This window comes from Cyanistes caeruleus, chromosome 3 (assembly GCF_971803275.1).
Source record: "Cyanistes caeruleus chromosome 3, bCyaCae1.hap1.1, whole genome shotgun sequence".
Taxonomy (NCBI): Eukaryota; Metazoa; Chordata; class Aves; order Passeriformes; family Paridae; genus Cyanistes; species Cyanistes caeruleus.
The window spans coordinates 107,644,137-107,663,118 of record NC_141703.1 but is presented as its reverse complement, the minus strand read 5'-3'; the positions used below and the strand labels follow the sequence as shown (position 1 = coordinate 107,663,118).

At 36.2% G+C, this 18,982-nt stretch overlaps 1 long non-coding RNA gene across 8 annotated transcripts in view; it reads right to left on the bottom strand.

The window, feature by feature from the left end:
* Positions 1-18,982, bottom strand: part of LOC111941457 (uncharacterized) — a 70,095-nt gene that overhangs the window by 8,994 nt on the left and 42,119 nt on the right. For 6 of the 8 annotated variants that reach the window (XR_015285203.1, XR_015285204.1, XR_015285208.1 and 3 more), the window contains one exon: positions 65-147. This is a non-coding gene — a long non-coding RNA (uncharacterized LOC111941457). Of the gene's footprint in view, positions 1-64; positions 148-1,303; positions 1,489-4,521; positions 4,631-18,982 lie in introns of all 8 variants that reach the window. The other 2 variants (XR_015285205.1, XR_015285206.1) reach the window with 2 other exon arrangements.

The window sequence follows — 18,982 nt, the reverse complement described above, 5'->3', positions numbered from 1 at the left end:
ATTACAAAATACAATTAAACACAATACTACATGTTATTTGATTTTTGGTCTTAAAATCTCTCACCTTCACCTGCACTGCTTATGCAACTCTTTTCAGTTCTTTCCAAATTTCTAAATTTTTTGCTCTTTGCCAGCAGTATTTCTTAGCTGTAAGAAGATGTTAAACAAGAAGAAACTGAACTTTAGGTGAATATTAGGCAGTTTCACACTTTTTAACTGTTAAATGTATATTTTTAATACTCTGAAATCATTCATTCCAAGTGTTATTTCCATCCAGCAGAGAAGCAGAAATAGGACTACATTTAATCACAATTCAGCTTGAATTTTGAATATTAAATGTTCATAATTAAAGCTTCTAAACAATTTACAGAGCTGGTAATAATTACAGGAATTAATTTGTACATTTCTTTAATTAAAAATAATTTTGGCAAATTATAACTTGCTCCTGAGAAGTTTTAGAATAGAATTTGAAGCAAGGTTTTGTACAACTTTGTTCAATGCCTCAAACCCTCCAGTATCTTTGGAGTATACACAACAGCTATATTGTAATTGTAGTAAGATAATATTTAGTTCAACACATGTCTATTTTGTACTGTCATATATATTTAAATTTAGGGGGAGAAGGGCAGGGCTGCTAAGACATATCATCATCTCTTTGTGATGTGCTTGAAGAAAAGCAGTCTAATAGCAGCTTTGGAAAAGGGTTTTTTTTATTGTGTATGTTTTCCAGGCAGAAATATATACTGAAGGAAATGTTCAAACCCATGGCATTCATGTGGTACATCTTGGATGAGGCAAGGCACATGACATTCCTGTTAGGAAGGAAATATAACCCCTAATTTGACATTATTTCCTTCTATTTTGCAAGAAAAGACCTTTAAGTCTGGAACATAATGAACTTGCAAAATTAGCCAAACTAGTTCAAACTCTCTGCAGTGCAATTCTGATATGTATGTGTACAGGAAAGCAGGAAATGTTCTTGAGCTTGTTATCAAGTGAGACAAGGTTAATTAGTGACTAGAATAGCTTTAGCATTTATTTTACTCCATTATATTTTACCACTTGTCCTTTTTACTTCCAGTATAAAATTTCCTTGTTTTAATATGAGAAAGGAGTCACTGTTGCTTTTCACATTTGAAGTAACTGATGAATGCATATTTAATATGCAGAGTGGTTGCTCTCCTGTGGGTTTTGGTGTTTGTTTTTTGGTTTTTTGGTTGGTTGTTTTTTATTAAGTGTATAGATTATTTAGACCTATATTTTTTAGAAAGGAACATTGATTGATTTTTCAAAGGTTCAGTACCTAAAATTACAGCTGGATTTTCAAGGGTTCTGTGTTTGTGCTGAGCAGCCTTCAGTACAGCAAGGATTTTCAAAGGTCTCAAAATACAGTGTGTCAATACTTTGAAAATAAACTTGTTTCTTTGATGAGAAGTATACAGTACTGCTTGAACAGGCACTTGCTTGAAGGCAAAGTGTGTAGAAACACTGTTGTCCATAAAAAGGAAAAAACAGAATTGCTAATTAATATCCAGCTGAGAGTTAAATTTGAACATATTTATAACTCTTCAGGTATACACAAGACTATCTGAGTTTCATGTTCTTCATTATTGCTTTGTAGTCCAGAATAATGCGATGTCATTTAACTTTTCTTATTTTACCTGTCTCTGAAGGGAACTGCATTCCACTTGACACTGGGATTCCCACACAAATTCAGATTCTCTCCTTGGCTTCTGTCACTATTATGTATTCAGGAAATGCTCTATTTATAGATTACAAAGGACTATTTATCACTAAATCTTGAAGACTAAAGTCTTTAAAATTCAAGCTAAATTTAAGATTTCAGCTAAAAGCAGGGCTGCAAAATTCTCAGTTACTGAAGATTTCAATATTCCTTTCTGTGTTTTTCACTTGGTATTTATATATAATGCTCTCTTACTTCATATTCTTCAAAGTTATAAATGAATACTTTTTGTTTTTGTTTTTTTTATTTCAAAATTAGAGTACAGTACCTTGATGATGGTCAGTAACTGAAAAAAACCAGGATAAATAGTTACAGACCAAAATGCTATATAAGCACCAAAAATACCATAAGAGACAAGCTCGTGAAAAATAATGTGTGTTTTCATTTTGTTTTTCCTCACTCTCTTTCTGCTCTGAAGAAAAAGGATTTCATATTGCTTTTGTAAGAAATTTGGTTTCTTTTGGTGCAGACACTGAACCCTATGGATTGGTCTACACTGTAAACCATTAGAGCAGACTCTCCTGCACAAATTGAGCAGAAAACCCCCAGCCAGAGAGGTCTGGGGAGCTCAGCGGCAGAACAGTGAGAAAATTTGGTGGTCCAGTGAACATTGTTCTGTTTTCAATTATCATGTCGACGCAAAGAAACAACCTTAGCTGTCTAGTGAACTGCATTGCATCTTTATTCACGTTTTATTGTCTCAAGGAAGATCTACTCATCTAAACTTTCTCAGTCACCTGCTGTCAATTAACAAAACCCAGCCTTTAAGGAGAAGTTTAAAGCGTTACATTTTTTGGTGACTCATTGGATTCGATAATCATGGACATCCTATCTGTGAGCAGAGCCAGGCTGATGTTCCCAGCAGTGCTGTTGCACACACTCTTTGCTCCTTCCAGGATCTTGGCTAATGAACACTTGTTAAACAAGGGAACAGGGAACACTCTTGCTTAATTGGTCAATTAAGAGACTTGTAACAACTAAGAGGTGACACCCTACCATCTTCTTTAATTCGGGCTAAAAAATCAGTGTGATTTTGAGACTTCAACTCTCATTTTACTTTGATCTGGTTTAAAGGAAGAAAGAAGACTCTGAATCTCATATGAGGACTGGATGGGCTAAGTAAATATAAGTGCCATCACCGTTCTCTTGAAGGCTTTTTTCTTTGTCACTGACATGAACTTAAAGAGATTTCTGTTTATTTTACACAGGAAAAGACAACTTAATCCCTCATATATAATATTTGAGTAAATCCAATTTTATCTACTTGCAAATTTGGGGTCCCAAATGCAGAATTTATTTTGAAATAAAAATCACGCTCTATATTGTAATTTGAATTTTTAGTATTTCAAAACGTAAAGCAGGTAACTGTATAATATTCAGTGTCTACATATATGAGTACACTTTCCTATACTAGCTAGTGTTAAATGTCTTTTTTAATATCTACAGTACATCTTATTTAATAATAATTTATGTTGGAAGGGGTCTCAAGGTCATGTAATTGTCCACCCTTCCGAGTTACATGAATCCAGCCTCTGGTTTTGCCTCAGAAGAACTCTTAGATTAAGGCTTGAGTTTATGGTTAACTGCAGCAATTGAACAGTTGTCCTCCATCCATGCTGGAACAGATTTTCTACCCAAAATCCAAAAAAGGAGTGCTTTATCTCAATTTGGAAGTTGTCCTATTCTACAATCTGTTAAAAAACAAAATTAAATCTAAACCAGGATGTATATGTAAAAGCCTCATTTAGATATTTTCAAATAAAAAGGATTTACTTGAGACTCCTGAGGTTGTTAACTAACTTAGATTGGATTTTGCAGCTGAGCTTTTCTGTTTTTTTCCAATCTTATTTCCTTTTTCTGGTACATTCTTAATAAATATTACATGTACTATTCAACAAGTCAGGTAAGTGATTTTTCTTGTTAAAAAAAAAAAAAAATCAAGTTGCAGTATTCAATCTTTCATAGAATGTCCTTTGCAAGCTGGGAGCAACAATGGTTCTGTCTACACTTTCCTCACAGCCTGATCCACTAAGGACCTTTACCACAACAGACCTCAAAATTCAATCCAAAGTAGAAAATTGCAGTCAAAACTCCATTATGAAGATTTCCACACATTAAATTACTACAGAAAGGTCAGAGTACACAACAGTTATGTCACTCATTTCCTGTCTGTTGACAATCATGAAATGCAACCAATACAGAGCTGCTGAGCTGAGCCCACAGAGTTGGGGCAGTAGATACTAAGGTAGTGTTAATGCTTTGTTTATGCCTGACATTTAAGCAGCTCTGTTACTCCTCATCAATGAAAGGAGAGATCAGCTGCAGCCCTGGCACTGTCAGCTCATCTCACTGCTATGGATGACAACTGCAAATTACTAATACTTTTTTTTTTTTTTTTCATCTCCTACACAGTTCTGTCTTCCAACAAGTCTGTTCTTCTTCAGTCAATCAAAAGATAAACCCAAAGACCTTTCACAGCTTGGGCTCCCCTATGAGGTCTCACATGAATTCTCACAAGGACAGGAAAGAACCTGAGAGCATTCCCATTCATGTTTTGGATGCTGCAGCGTGTCTGACAGCAACTAGAAGCGCTCTGAAGCAGCTCATGCACTCAAAGCTGCACATAATGACATCACCCATTCCTGTAGCTGTTTCAACATCCTCCCCAGACTTTAAGCACCTGGTCAGGAATATCTATGGCAGATGATTAATTCATTAAGTTAAAACCACTGCCACTTATAGGAAAATGAACTGTAAGTAAGACTTGGAATATTTACCTTTACTAAAAGACTTCAGTAGCTTCTGCTTTGTGCAGAGAAGGTTAAGGGAGGATTTGATCATGGATTGTAGATATCCACCATGGAATATGATATTGACCAGTGGAAGCTACATAACATGTCAGAGTAAAAACACAGACATAGAGCTGAAAAGCTGAAGCTTGAAAACAATCAAATTTAAGATAATATTCAGCTGTACAAAATGAGGGTTATATTCCAGTGAAGCAACTTACCAAGGGGGCAATTAATCTGTTGGCTCACAGTTAAAAATCACACATGTGTTGAAAAGACACACTTTAGTTTACCTGGAAGTTGCTGAAGTTTGTGTCATCATTACATGGAGAGAAGAACCATTAATTCTCAGAACTTTCAAAAAAGAGTCTGTGGCCTGCTTTATGTTCACTCCTGACTTTAAAATCTTTGTGGTGCCAATCAGTCAAGAGTAACAGAACGTGTGTTAAAAAACCTCAGAAAATGCATAAATCACATTCATTTTGTCTGGACAATGCTTGCATTTGTCATAGAATCATGGAACAATTTGGGTCAGATAAGTCCAACTCAGAATATTCTGTGAATCTGAGTTGTTAAATATCAGCTAATTCCCACCTCTCTGCCATGGGCAGGGACCCCTTCCCACCTTCCACTAAACCAGGCTGCTCAGAGCCCCATCCAGCCTGGCCTTGAGCACATCCATATGTCATATGTCAGTTTGTTCAAAAGAATTTTGACCCACAGGCTTAGAGTGGGAGAACACATGAACCCTACCATGAGAATAAAATGCATCTACTAGCTCATTGCTTCTTTGTTATTTGGTAATATCTTTATACATGGCATTATTTAATTTGCTTTCCTGAAATATATGGATTATAATGAAATATTTGAATGCTACTCACAACTTTAAAATGAAGTTCCGATTCTCATATTTTGTATTTATTCTGTATTTCACTATTATAGGGCACTCATTTCATTATATTGAATTATCTTGCTGCTATAATGAAAACCATTAATTTTTTAAAATCAGTATGAGTATAAACAAAAAGAAAAGAAAAAAAAAGTCATGCCACTCAAATTTGATTGCTTTTTTGATAGACTTACAAAATTAGTGGATGAAAGATATGCAGCAGATATATTTGCATTTTAGTAAAGTAAGAGCATGCCTTTGAAATTCTTACAAAAAGGATCCACATTCACTTGAATATGATTGCTATTACATGGAGGAAAAACTAGATGAAAGACAATGAACAAAGTGAACTTTAATGTGGGGTGAAATGTAGATGGATACTCAAACCATATGCATTAAAATTCATTTTATTCAATGTATTCACGCCTGATCTGGAAGATGGAGTAAATAGTATTTAAAAAAATTGCAAATCGTGGTGTGCTGGAAAGCAAATTTTAATGGACATGGGGTGGCTCAAGAGGGAAGTCTGCCTCTTGCTCCAGTGTGTCTTCACTTTACTGTGACATCCTAAACAAAATCCAGTAAATATACTTTGGCTGAACAAGTGTTAGAAAATTTGCTTACACAGTAATTCTCTTTTAAAGGCCTAAATGATTCCATGTTTTCTATCTTGAAATAAGTAGGTCCAATATGTATTTTCCTTCCCTTCTGGAAAAACTGCCAGTATGAACATGGTATTCCTTCCAGTAAGGACCTCTGGATGCTGCTGATAAACTGTTTTATGTCCCTGCCTTTCCCAATGCCATTGAGCAAGACTGAAGCTTTTCCAAAGAAAAACAGGGTTAGCACTAAAAAAAATAAAGGGTAAATACGGGGAAGTTTTTCATGCCAGTTTTATTCCCAAAGAGGGTTTTTAAAAATATTAGTTAATTATTTGGACAGTTAGACTGTTAAAAAGTTAATTGGAATAACAGTTAATCATTATTGCCACATATGCGGTATCTTTTGTCCAAAAAAGATTTTGGGTAGAATTCTTTTTGTAATGTTTGGCAGTTATGAAAGGGAATTTATCCATGCATAAAAAAGGAAAAAGTCATGTATATTTTACTTAACATTAGATTTGTATTTTGTTACTTATAAAAGAACGTTTAAAGCATTTTGTAACTGATTATTAGCTAGGTAAATTTATAAATTTAGAAACCCATTAACTTAACAGATATAGAACCATTTATTTTATGTATAAATCCCTTCAGAAAGACTTTTCTTTGTCAGCTTTAGCCTGGGCACAAGCATGATTTTGAAAGTACTACCTCCATTTCTTGGAAAAGCCTTATCACAACAACAACAGCAACAAAAAGCCAAGCAAAAACCCCCAAACAAATAAATAATCTAACAATAAGAAATTGTTCTCTTTTTTTTTTCCAATTTTTTGGGGATTTATGCTTATAATCCTGTGAACTGTGAAGTTCTACATGTGACAATCTCTTAAGAAATGCAAAGATACTGAAAATAAATAATACAAATATAGATATGTAGCCTCGTAGTCAGATCTTCTCCTATACCTTCAATATATCAGTGAAAAAAAATCCAAATAAAATATATTTTTTTATTATTATCATTATCATGAGTAACCCATTGAAGATTATATAGGTTCTCTCAAACTAAGATACTTCTCTGATTAGAAATGTTTGATAAACGTATCTGATATTATGATTTTCCTTCTGATAGGTTTAAGAGATGCATTCAGTTTCAGATTTGTCATAAAGCCAGGTTCATTGCTCTGATTCCAGCTGAGTATCTTTTTCCCTAGGTTATTCATAGAGAGCTGTATTTCTCAGTATGATTACAGGACACGTGATCTACCTTCCTTTACTTTTTCTTTATCCAGAAATTCCTGAAGAAAGGCTGTGCTGGTGTTTCCACTTGGCTGAAGCACGTACAGAAATGAATCACTCGGTTTGAATAACTCGGTTTGAAATGCTATTTCCCAAACTCCAGTTTTGCCTCTTGCTTGCTATTGCCTACGTGCTCCAAGTGCTCCAAGGCATTCAGGTTTGTTTGTATGGTGCTTACCAGCTGGTTTTCTCCAGCTTAGAATTTTCAGCCCAGGCTCACTAATGGCTGCCAGGCAGCAGGCTCACTCAGCTATCTCAAGTTAAGTGGAACCCATTAATTTTGCCATCTTGCAGTGACTTGCATTTTCCATCTAAAGATAGTTAAAAATTTACTTCCCATCCTTCTTTTTCCCTGTTACCCCCTAATGTGTCTTGCTATTTTTATTGCAATATGCAGTTGTTGTAGAAACATGCATTTCCTAAGTGATTTACATTGTCACAGGAAAAGTCACAAAGTGCTGAACTTTATGGCAAAATAAAAAGGATAACCTACCAATGAGTGCTCCTTTCACTTCCACCCTACTTCTAAATTGTAGGGCTAATGGACCAAAAAGATTTTTCATACTTTTTCTGCCCATAGACTTTTTCTGCATAGGAAAAGAGAAATACATGCAAACTTTGAGTGACCTGTAGGATCTTTCTGACTGCGGTGACCTGGTGGTGCAGCACGTCCTCCTGCTCTGCTAACCAGACCCACCTTTTCTAAACATCTCAAAGCCTCCACAAATAATGCTCAGTGAGTGCAAGCAAATTTCTCTCTGTGAAATGTAAGATAGAAGTTCACCAGCCATATTAGGTGCAACCCTGACAGAGCTTTCACTCAGGTAATGCTATGGCAAAATTAAAAAGCCAGGAGGGGCGGGGGGGGGAAGACCTGCCATGCAGAGAGAGAAAATAATTGCAGCACTGCTCACTAAGGAATAATAGATCACCTTTTTACACTACTAATTTGCCTTGCTGCCTCTACTAACAGCCTCTGGATCCCACCTAATTGTACCCCTCCATTCCTCTGCCAGAGCACATTGTCACATCTGCTGCTTTGGCTGTCTTTTGCTCTCTTCTCATTGTGTTCACTGACAAATGATGAGACACTGAAGTATGAAGAAATGCAAACTGTATTATAGGAACTCTTCAGATAACTTGAATCAGCCAATTGGCTGTGGCAACCTTTCCTTCTAAGTGTTGTTCCATTACTGAGGGAAAAAGGGCTTGTACAGAGCAGGTCAAACTTCATAGTTATGACTAAGATTTTTTGTCTCCATTACTTTTTACAAAGGGAAACACTAATTTTTTTTCTCATTCTGTTATTTCAAAACCTCCTTTCCAAGTAAGAAAAAATGAATTATAGCTATGAAATTTGTCAGGTACATAATTTTTGGCACATAATTCCCTTCCCAGATTTTAATTTACCAAGCACTCAGTACTTTCATTGCTTGTACCCTCAGATATGAACTTTGGGGAACTTCAATTCTGTCTCTAGATAAAGTTCTCAGTTTTCAAGATCCAGACAGTTATGTCATTTTGTACATTAAGCTGTCCTCTGCAGCCTGGATATCTGGGAATGACCAAAACCTAGGGGTAGCATTTACTCTGGTATTTGCAGCAGATCATTAATGGAGATATGTCCCATTATCTTTCTTACACTATGAAAGAAAAAAAATCCAGAGAATAGAAAATTATAATATAGACACAACAGGAAAACAATTTTCCTTTCACCTCTACTTTTTGGAAGCTTTGTGAATATCCTATGCATGATGCTTTTTAATATTAATAACTAATCTGTTCATCATCCTATCAGCATGTTCAACAAACAATTCTTTGTTTGCTTATTGTCTTCCAACACAGTCTGTATTTCAGCATATTAGCAGATCCAAGCCATAAGAGATAACAAACATTCACACAGGATTTTCTCAGATCTATATTTTGTGCTAACTACTTATCAGGTACCTGAAACAAGGTTATCACACATTTTTATACAACCTGATCCACATAGCAGGAATAGAATAAATATTCTCTGCACAAATTACTCTGTACTCTGAAATAAGAATCTGCACATAATTCAGGAAGCCTAGAATGTAGCTTATTTTCCATTGGTATGTACACAAATATTTATGTTGATTTTCTGTCCAAAAGTTTTCAGTTTGCCTGTTGTGAATTGCCTATCATTTGTTTGTCATCAATATAATGTTTTAGGAATTGATTTCCAATTCTTAGCTGAAGCTGGATGGTAATTTGGAGTTAAAGTGTAGCACAAAGGAAGTACTTTTATGCTGAAATGAGCATGGACAAAAACCAATAGGATAAAAATAGAGCTGCAAAATTATTTTATAATTTTTCATACTACCAGGAAACTGTCTAATTTGATGACGTTCAACTATTCCATTAAAAGCCTGAAAATTAAGGCTCAGAGTGCTGTTTATGCAAGGACTGCTGGGTGAAATGCTTTCTGAGCCCCAGACACACAGGGTTCCAGAGCCACTCCAGGGCACAGCTGAGTCCTGCAGTCACATCAGTGGTGTCTCAGGGAAAGCCCTGAGATGTAAAGTATGAGGAAGGACAAAGCACTGCCCACCAGTGAGAACTGAGGGCAGAGTGTGAGAAACAGCTCTCTGAGCTCTGTGGTGAGAATGAGCAGGGGCAGGAGGTGCTGCAGGTGTCCATGCAGCCTTTGAGAACCTCACAACAGAGCAGTTATTCCCTGTAACCACTGGAGAATAGATAGGAGTCCACTGAGGACCCTGTGCTGGAGCAGGCTCCTGGCAGAAGAGGAACTGCACAGGAGCTGGTCTTCTGGCAGAAACTGCAGCCTGTGGAGGAACATGCTGAAGGTGTCTCTGCCTGATGGACTACCCCTTGGAGAGGATCCAGGCTAAGACAGCTCTTGAAAAGCTGCAGCCTGTGGGAAGGACTCACTTTGGGGCAGTTTGTGAAGGTCTGGCTCCAGTGGGAGGGACCCCATGCCGGAGCATGGGAATTACATGAGGAGAAAGTAGAAGAGTCAAATATTTGTGAACCAACCACAACTCCCCTTGTGCCATGTCCCTGCACCACTCAGGGAGGGGAGAAGGAGACAGAAGATTCCACAAAGGAATGAAGCTGAGCCAAGGAAAAAGGAGGGGGTAACAGTAAAGTGATGAGGTTTTGAGTTTATTTCTCCTACTCTATTTGTAATCCCATAAGTGATACATTAATTTCCTTCAAAGGGAATCTGTTTTGCTCATGGTGATAACTCATAACCAGTCTCCCTGTTTTCACCTTCACCTATGAGCTCTTCCATATTTTCTCCTCCTGTGCTGTGGAGGAATGGGAGTGAGAGAGTATCTGGGTGGGCATCTGCCAGCCAGACAAGGTCAGCTCACCACAAAGACAGTTAAAATTTACTGTCACTCTGAATCTGCTCACTCCTACTGAGGCCATAAACTCAATGTTATTGTCATGAAATGAATATAAAATACACTCTCACTTTCCAAAACTGTGGCAATATTACCAAAGTTGGATTCAGGTCTTCTCTGTGCACACTCCAGCTAGATGTTTATATTCATGACAACACTGGATTTTGAGGAATGTTTACAATACTTGGGTATCGTAAAATTTGTGCCTGATTTATATAGAAGTTTTTTTTCAACTGCAAGAATAAGATTGCAATATTTTACCAAATATTTCTAACATTCAAACTCTTCAGCCAGAAGAGTAAGTGAAATTAATTTTTTTAAAAGTTAATTTTTAAATTTGTTTCTTCTTTAAGGGAAGTTAGTCTGCTCATTTTAATTCAGTGGTCTTTTAGGATATTTTTTATGGTTAGGAAAAACTTTCTAAAATAAAAAATCTTAAATTTTCAGGTGTATTACTAAGTTGGTGGGGTAGAAATAAGCTTTAAAGAAATTATTTTTTATTAAAAAATATTAGCTAAAAATTCAAAAGTAACCGTAGGTTATGCTCAAATTAGCAGTGCTATAAACTTCAAGGTTTTTCACATTATTATTATTATTATTATTATTATTATTATTATTATAACTAATGATGACTCAGCATTTTTGTATTTCATTTATTACACAAAACAACACTTTGTGATTAAATTTAAAATGAAGAAAATGTTTTTGATTGATTTACAGTTAATCTTTGATTAACATTTCAGAAGGAGGAAAAACAAATGAACATGCTATAAAACATGCTAATGATGATCATGATAATTGAAAATGTTCTTAGAATAGATAATGCCTTAATGAAGACATCAGGATTTCATGTAAATATCCCCCCTGCAGGTTTTATAACAGGGAGAAGAACCTTTGAAAGAATCAACAACTTTTGAAAAACTGTGCTGGATTTAAACACTTTCTGCCATTAAAAAAAAATAAAAATAAATAAATACTTGCCGTGTTTTAATTTACTTTGGTTATGATGCTTTCCTCTTTCTATATGTATTCTTCCATCTTTTTGACCACTAGGTTTTGCATTTACTAATATTAAAACTCCCTTGTCTGCTGAAAATGTTGCAGACCAAACCATTCTTTAATTTCATTTTGACTCTGTTATTTATCTTCTTCCTCTTTTGTAATTTGTGGTCAAAGCTGAATGATCACTCTAAAGTTACCAGCAACAGATGTGGAGCTGCTATTCTAAGCACAGGAAGAAAGAAACTGCACAGGGATTTCAGATTAATTGGTCATGAAATCACCTAAAAAGTTCTAAAAGTCATTATGAAGTATGACTCCTAAAAAACCTCACTATGTACAGAACAATGATTTCCTTAAAAAAACAAAGAACTACTCTCTGTGCCTCCAGTGATCTGTAAATGAAAGCCTGAGAATGACATCCTAAATGAAATGGACAGGATGTAGATAAACCTTTCTTTTCTAGATCATTGGTAGGAGTATGTGAATATAAAATGGTGAGTAATGGCTCATTAGGAGATGAATATCATACATAATAAAGTAATTCCAATTCATATTGTTCATCTGGGCCCAATCACAATTTGGCCAGAAGATCTGTTCTAAGGTAGGAAAGAAAAAAAAAAAGGCCATAAGTGAGTTAGACACTTAACATCAGGATTTTAAGAGTATTTAGCTTCTGTCTGTCATGACAGTATAACTGAGCCATCTAGCAGCCCATGAAAAAACCCAACTTCCACTGTATTTCACAGAGCCACCACTCCAAAAGCTGAAACCTACTCTCATTTTTTCTCTTGGATCACCTGCCACATACCAAAGTCTCCTAGTTATCAGCTAGTCTTTATCAGCACCTACTGTTCCTGTTCTGAAACTTCAAATGTAACAACCCCCCCAACTTCATCCTTGGGCACCTACTATTTTGTTAAATGTTCAGGTCTATGTATCTTAGAGACCCTACTATGTTTCCACATGTAAAGCCTTTATTTTTTTTTTAACTTAGCATGTCCTCGCTTTTCTTAACATCCCTGCATGAGCCCTCCTCACTTGCAGTTTGAGTTTCTTATGTTCAATTAACTTTAACTCATTTAACCTTGAAAGGACAGCTGCTCCCCACTAGGCCATGCAGTCCTCAGCTTCTGGTACAGCTATATTAATCAGAGAGTGTGAATTAAAACTCAGGGGAAGGGTGGAGCACTTCCACAGGCAGGCTTCTCCAGAAGAGTCTCTGACTCCATCTCGTTGGGATTGGTTAATGGGCAAGTGCTATAGAGCAAAGGCTGGAGGTTGAGTTTTATCTCTTTTTACTTGGTGTTCTTGCTGGGATTAAAGCTCGTGGAGTTCTGCTACTAGTGGAATGCAGCACTGCTTCATCTTGATGTGTTTATGTCCTTTCTAACTGCATAGAATCTCTGGCTTGCTGACAGAATAAGATGCTCTTTTGCTTTCAAAACAGTTTTAAAAGGATTGCTGCTGTGGGTTCTTTTTATCTGCAGGTTTCTTATGTGAAACACTTCGCCCAGGAGGTGGGATAACTAGCCTAAAGCTTGGAGAGTGGATTTGGGTTTATGGCTCTCACCATGTAGGCACCTGTGAAACCATACACTCAGTTAAGGGGAAAAAAGGACAATTATTCTTTTTACATATTTTCTTTCTCTTGTCCTCTTCCAGTGAACTTCCTCAAGAAGCTCTATGAAGTTTGGATCTGCAGATGAGCAAGCATGAAGTGTATGCCCTTTGAAGAGAGAGAAGTAATGAGTTTTAACCTTTCATTTTGGGAGTATTTGTTCTTTACTGAATGAGGACTGGCCTTTAGGGGTGGTTCACAACAGTTTTTAAGGTGAGGCAGTGACTTCAGTCCTAGAAAGTGTTTAATATTTACCACCTCCCTGTCTTGGCTGCATTGCACTTTCTGTCCTTGCAGTTTTGGTCCATCTCAGTGAGCATCTGTACTTTTTATACATGATATAAAGTGACAACTGATATCAAATGATATTGACAGGCCTTTATTGAACTTAATTACTCTTCAGAGACTGGCATGAATCAATTCTCATAAAATTCATCTGTCACTTTGTGATGTGCCAGGTTTAACATGGAGGAGATGAATGGAGAAGTCTCTGAGAACATTTTAGCAGCAAGTTATTTCTTCTTAAATTATTGAGGGACAGTGTTCAAGTGAAAATTGTCATAAACATCACTTAACATAGTTAAAATAAAGATGAGAAAATTCAGCAGTGACTTTCAGTTTGGATGTACTCTGCAGTGTAGTAAATACCATGGACTTCCATTAAAATCAGTAAATTCCCTGAAAATGCACTCACCACTATGGCAGATAATTTTTCTTTTTTTACCAGTATAAAGTTCACCACTTAGTGATGTATCAAATATCTTATACTGTTTTGTGTGGCTTTTCTTATTGCTTTGTGTGTTTTGTTGTATTTGTTTGTTTTTAGTTCATGCTTGTTACACAAAGCTATGAAATTATACTTTTTTAGCATAAGTATTATGGTTGAATCTGAAAGTGACAAGTTCTGAGCTTCACTGAAAAAAAAAAAGGTTAACATATTCTATGCTAACAACAAATCTGGTTTGTGGTGTTTCTTATGAATGCAACCAAAAGTTTTCCAGTAGCTTAGGAAAAATTGTATAAATATAAGCCAATGGTAACTTCAGGCCTTTTAGAATCTATTCACATTGCTTAGTGTAAACCAATGTTTCTCAAGTTAAGGATGTTAATTGAAAGCAGATTCTTATTTTTCTTCTGAATTTCATATGGTGTTCTCTTCATCTGCAGTGGTGGTATTTGTCCTACTTTCTTCATCTTTATCACCCCAGCTTCTCTCTGTGATGGAGTTAAACCACTGCTTCTCAAAGTGAAGAGAGGCAAGAGCAAGACTGGAATTAAAAGAAATTTGCTTAAGCCAATCTTCTTTGTTTTTCTGACACTAAAATGACTGAAGTTTTACACAGGCTGATCACTTAGAGAGTGATCACTTAGGCCACTCCATTTTCAATTACCCTGCAGGGCTTTCAGCCAATGTTTTGTATTAAATAGGTGGAGGGTAGCTCGAAGAATCAAGAAAAATAAGCATAATAATGTTATTTGGGGAACTCACCACTACTTGGCCTATCCAAGAAAAGGTGTCAGCTGGTATGTAGTCAGCATTAAAGCTGTTCATTTGGAGTAGTCTTCTAAAATGGCTAAAATTTTTGTCTGCTCCCCTCCATTCTTACTTAAAAGCTGTTCTAATTCTCATTCTAGTCTTCAACATACAGTTAAACTTGTGACTTTTTCACAGGCAATATGCTCCCAGTTTTTTCTTGTCTGTCCTCTTCTTTTGTCTTCTGTAGGTTGGTCATGTTGGGGTTTTGTTTGTAATTAGTCCTCCTACAACTTCCATGCTAAAGAGAAGTATCCTCTCTGGTTTCCTGTTGCTAGGCTACATGACTCATGTTCATATAAGACACATTTCTATGGCATAAAATCGTACCATGGAGAAATGCCCAGGTTTGATTGCTGTGAGGTAGTTTGGGGTAATGGAAGCACTGTTTGCCACAGCACTGCAATGTTCTATCCAAGCTGAATTACCCTACAGAGTAATGATGTCTTTTAGCTAATATAACTACCTTTGAGTCATAACAGTTCATATCTTAAGATATCCTAGCTGGTCTGTGTCTGTAGAAACTCTGTACATCTTTGAGCAGACTTTCTTGTAACTTGTTTTAATTTGATATTTTTTATCTTGAACTTAATTAACAACTTTCAATATACTGGAAATTTCTTCTTAGCCTATTTTCCTGCTAGAGATTAAAGCTTCAGACAGGCATTCTTTCATCCAGAGGTTAAACACTTAAGCCTTTCATGTGTCTGGCTTCCTTGAGGTGAGGTTCCTTTTCAGAGTTAGCACTTTTTTTGAAAGCACTAGTACAATTTCCTCCATTTTTCTTTTTTTCAGGAATTTGGAGTATACATAGATTAATTCCTTTTGAGTCTTTTCAAGAATGCATCCAATAGAATTCAAAAATCAAAGGATTTTAAAAAAAATTGTTTATCTTCCCCAGTCTGATTAGCTACCATCTATTACTTTTTCAAGCAATGCATTAAGCAGCACAAGTACTTGGAATTGTGTAATTTGGCAATTCTCTTCACAGTTGGAGAACGTGAAAAGTATGTCTTTGGTAATATTTTAGGTTATTACTTTTTTAAATGTATTAATACTGATTTATGTACTTAATTACTGAGTGAGGAGATGAAGTTTGCACTTGAAGAACAGTGGGATTTGTAATGTTCTGGTTTCTTCAGGAAGGTTTATATTGCTTTTTCATATTTGCTCCTGAGAAAACTGTCTACTAGTTCAGGCAATGAAGGAGTATGAAAATAAAAAGCGGTTCTGAAATAATTAATTATGAAATTTTCTGTGTAGAATACCTATGAGAAGATAATAAAAGTAGTAAGGAATGTTATGCAAGCTCTAATTGAGTTCTGTTTGTTCAGTGTGGCACAATACTACCTTGGTATATGATGCAATTACTTCTACCTATATGATTACAAACAAACTCAATATTAACAAAATCTCATCCAGCTGAGCACGTGGAACATATATTACTAATATAATTTGTAATATAAAGTTGATTTGAATTAAATTGCCTTATGATGAGGGTTAGTGGCCTGAAATGGGCCTTATGTGCTTTGACCAAAAACATGTTGAAGTGCTGTAAACATGGCAAGTCCACATCTACAATTGGACAATGGTGTCCAAAAGTTCAAGCTTTTAAATCTTGTACTACCACAGAACTCTCAAAGGCTTCTTCCACTACTGTGCTGATTTGCCAGCAAACTTCTGGCATCTCAGCATGGCAGGACCTGAGTCAATTGCCAGTTTCTCATCTGGATAACAGCAAAAACCTGTCGTGCATTCAAGCAGGGAGCTTGCTGGGGCCTGAGAAGGCCAGATAGCAAAGAATCATAGCAGAAATCCTGTTAAATAAACTTGGAACAAATTTTGAAGAGGTCATTTTTCACTTTCAGCCCCAAGGTAGAATTGGGTTTTCCTATGTTATTCCTGATGCATATTTATCTAGTTTGTTCTAAATATAATAATGGAAATTTGGCTGCCTCCTTAGACATTCTCTTCAAGTATTTAGCCATCTGTAGTGCTACGCACTTTACCTGAAAGTCTCTTGTTCTGTTAAATCCACTACTGCTTTCCTTATCTTCATCAGATGTGAAGAAATGTTTATTCTCTACTAATTAATAATTTAAAGTGTAAAAGATAAAAAGGTTGTTATACACATCTTCCTTCAGTCTTTGTTAGACCAAATGATATAATTTCCTTTCAACCCTGGTCATGTTTGTTACTCCTCTTAAAATTCTTTCATCCTCCGATCCCAACTGTTTTATATTTTCCTGGAATCATGGTACCCAAAAGCAGAATGGTGATCACTTGTTGGTAAAGCTCCAAAGCAATGCTACTAAAAAATTGCTCTATGTATCTTACAGTCTATAACTGTATATTTTGCAGCATAGCAATTGACAAGAGGAGACAGACTTCATTACCTTGGACTAACAAGTAGTAGAGTTTCCTACCTGTTTTCTGGGACATCATTCAGACAATATTAAAGGGAAGATTTTACTTCCAATTAGTTTGAGACAATTTTTTCAGAAAAATAGATTATTCCAGATTGTTGCTAAATTGGTACATAGACTAAATCTTTGGACAATTGTGATTGACAAAATGTATCTGTTTAATTTATGATGTTGCTGATACACTCCTTGATTCATCTTGAGCAAAAACACTTTAGAAGAGATCCCAGACCACAATCCTAGAAGTGTTTTTACTTAAGGGGTTTTCACGTTAGTCTAAATTGCTGTATCTCTGAACATGGCTGATGTTTGGAAAATGGGCTCCTCTACAACTACATAGGTAGCACAGATGCCCTATAAAAATTCCCAAAGCAATGTCATGTAGCATGATCACCTTCACCACATGATAAATTATACTGTGCATTATCACTACAAAATCGCTAAATAATTCCATGGAGCCTACGGTATTCTGGGTTGAAAAACTGGGGCACTTCTCAAATTGACATCTTGACTGTGCCCTTCATGTGCCTTCTTTTTTGTTGCATTGGTCTTTTAAGATGGTCATTAACAAGATGTAGGGAGAAAAAAACCCAGTAGGATGGAGGTAGTAAAAACTCCATGGTAATTCAGTTGCACAAGATGCAAAATTCTTTGTGCTGGAAACAAATATTCTGCTTCTGTAAACAGTGTCTCAAAGTAAAAGCCTACATTGCTCTCCTCTTCCCTTAAGCCCTCCTCACCCCTTCTAGTGGAATGACAGAAATAATGACTTGATGTTTGGCTTTGGTGAATCATGGCCTTGGTAGCAGAAGTGCTATAATTATCTCATTGCTACTATCACAGCATTGTAAATATTAAATGCAAAAAACAATGTTTCAATAGCTTTGAGGTTTTGACACTTATTGAGAAAAGCCGTGGAGTTCACAGCTAATATTTCCACTCTTTCTTGAGTATTTTTAGTACAGTCCTGCTTTATAAGCCACAGATTGTCATTATTAGTAGAACAAGCGCCTGGAAGTTCATCTCTGTGCTGCTGATTTCACTCTATTGTCAACCATGAGCCTGGATTCACTTAGCAGAAAGGATCCTCTGATTAGCTTTCCCTGCATGCTGCATATGTAATCTGGCTTCCAAGAACTGGAAAAGGCTTCCCCATCTGCTCAGGTAATGAGATAAGGTGCACACACCCCACAGCTTCAGCAGCACGGGGAGGGAAGGTGACATTTTCATTGAGCCACTATTGTCTGTTTCTTGGAAAGGTGGTTCTCCATGACTGTGATAACACAAGGAAATTAGAAAATGAAATGAAAAGTTGAGAAAAGAGGAAATTTTCAGGCTTACCTGAATTTATTCTGTCTATGCTTGGAAAGAAAGGTGATAGTCATAATCATCTTTGAAGAGCTTTGTTGTACCGCTATTTGGTGCTTGGCTTTTGTTCTGTGCTTATTTAAGGAACCTTGTTTCTGGCCTACTCTGAAAAAAAATCCCACCTAATCCGTGCCACTTTAATCACTCTTTTTTTCCTCTCGATTTAAGTGACTTCTGTGTGGTCCTTACTCAGAGCTCATTCCCTCTAAACATGATGATTTCCATTCAGAAATATTCATTGTGATGACTAAAGTCAGGCATGGTGACATCTGTGGTGGTATATTAGGAACAACTTTTGGCACCTAAGGTTTTTAGGGCACACATCTCT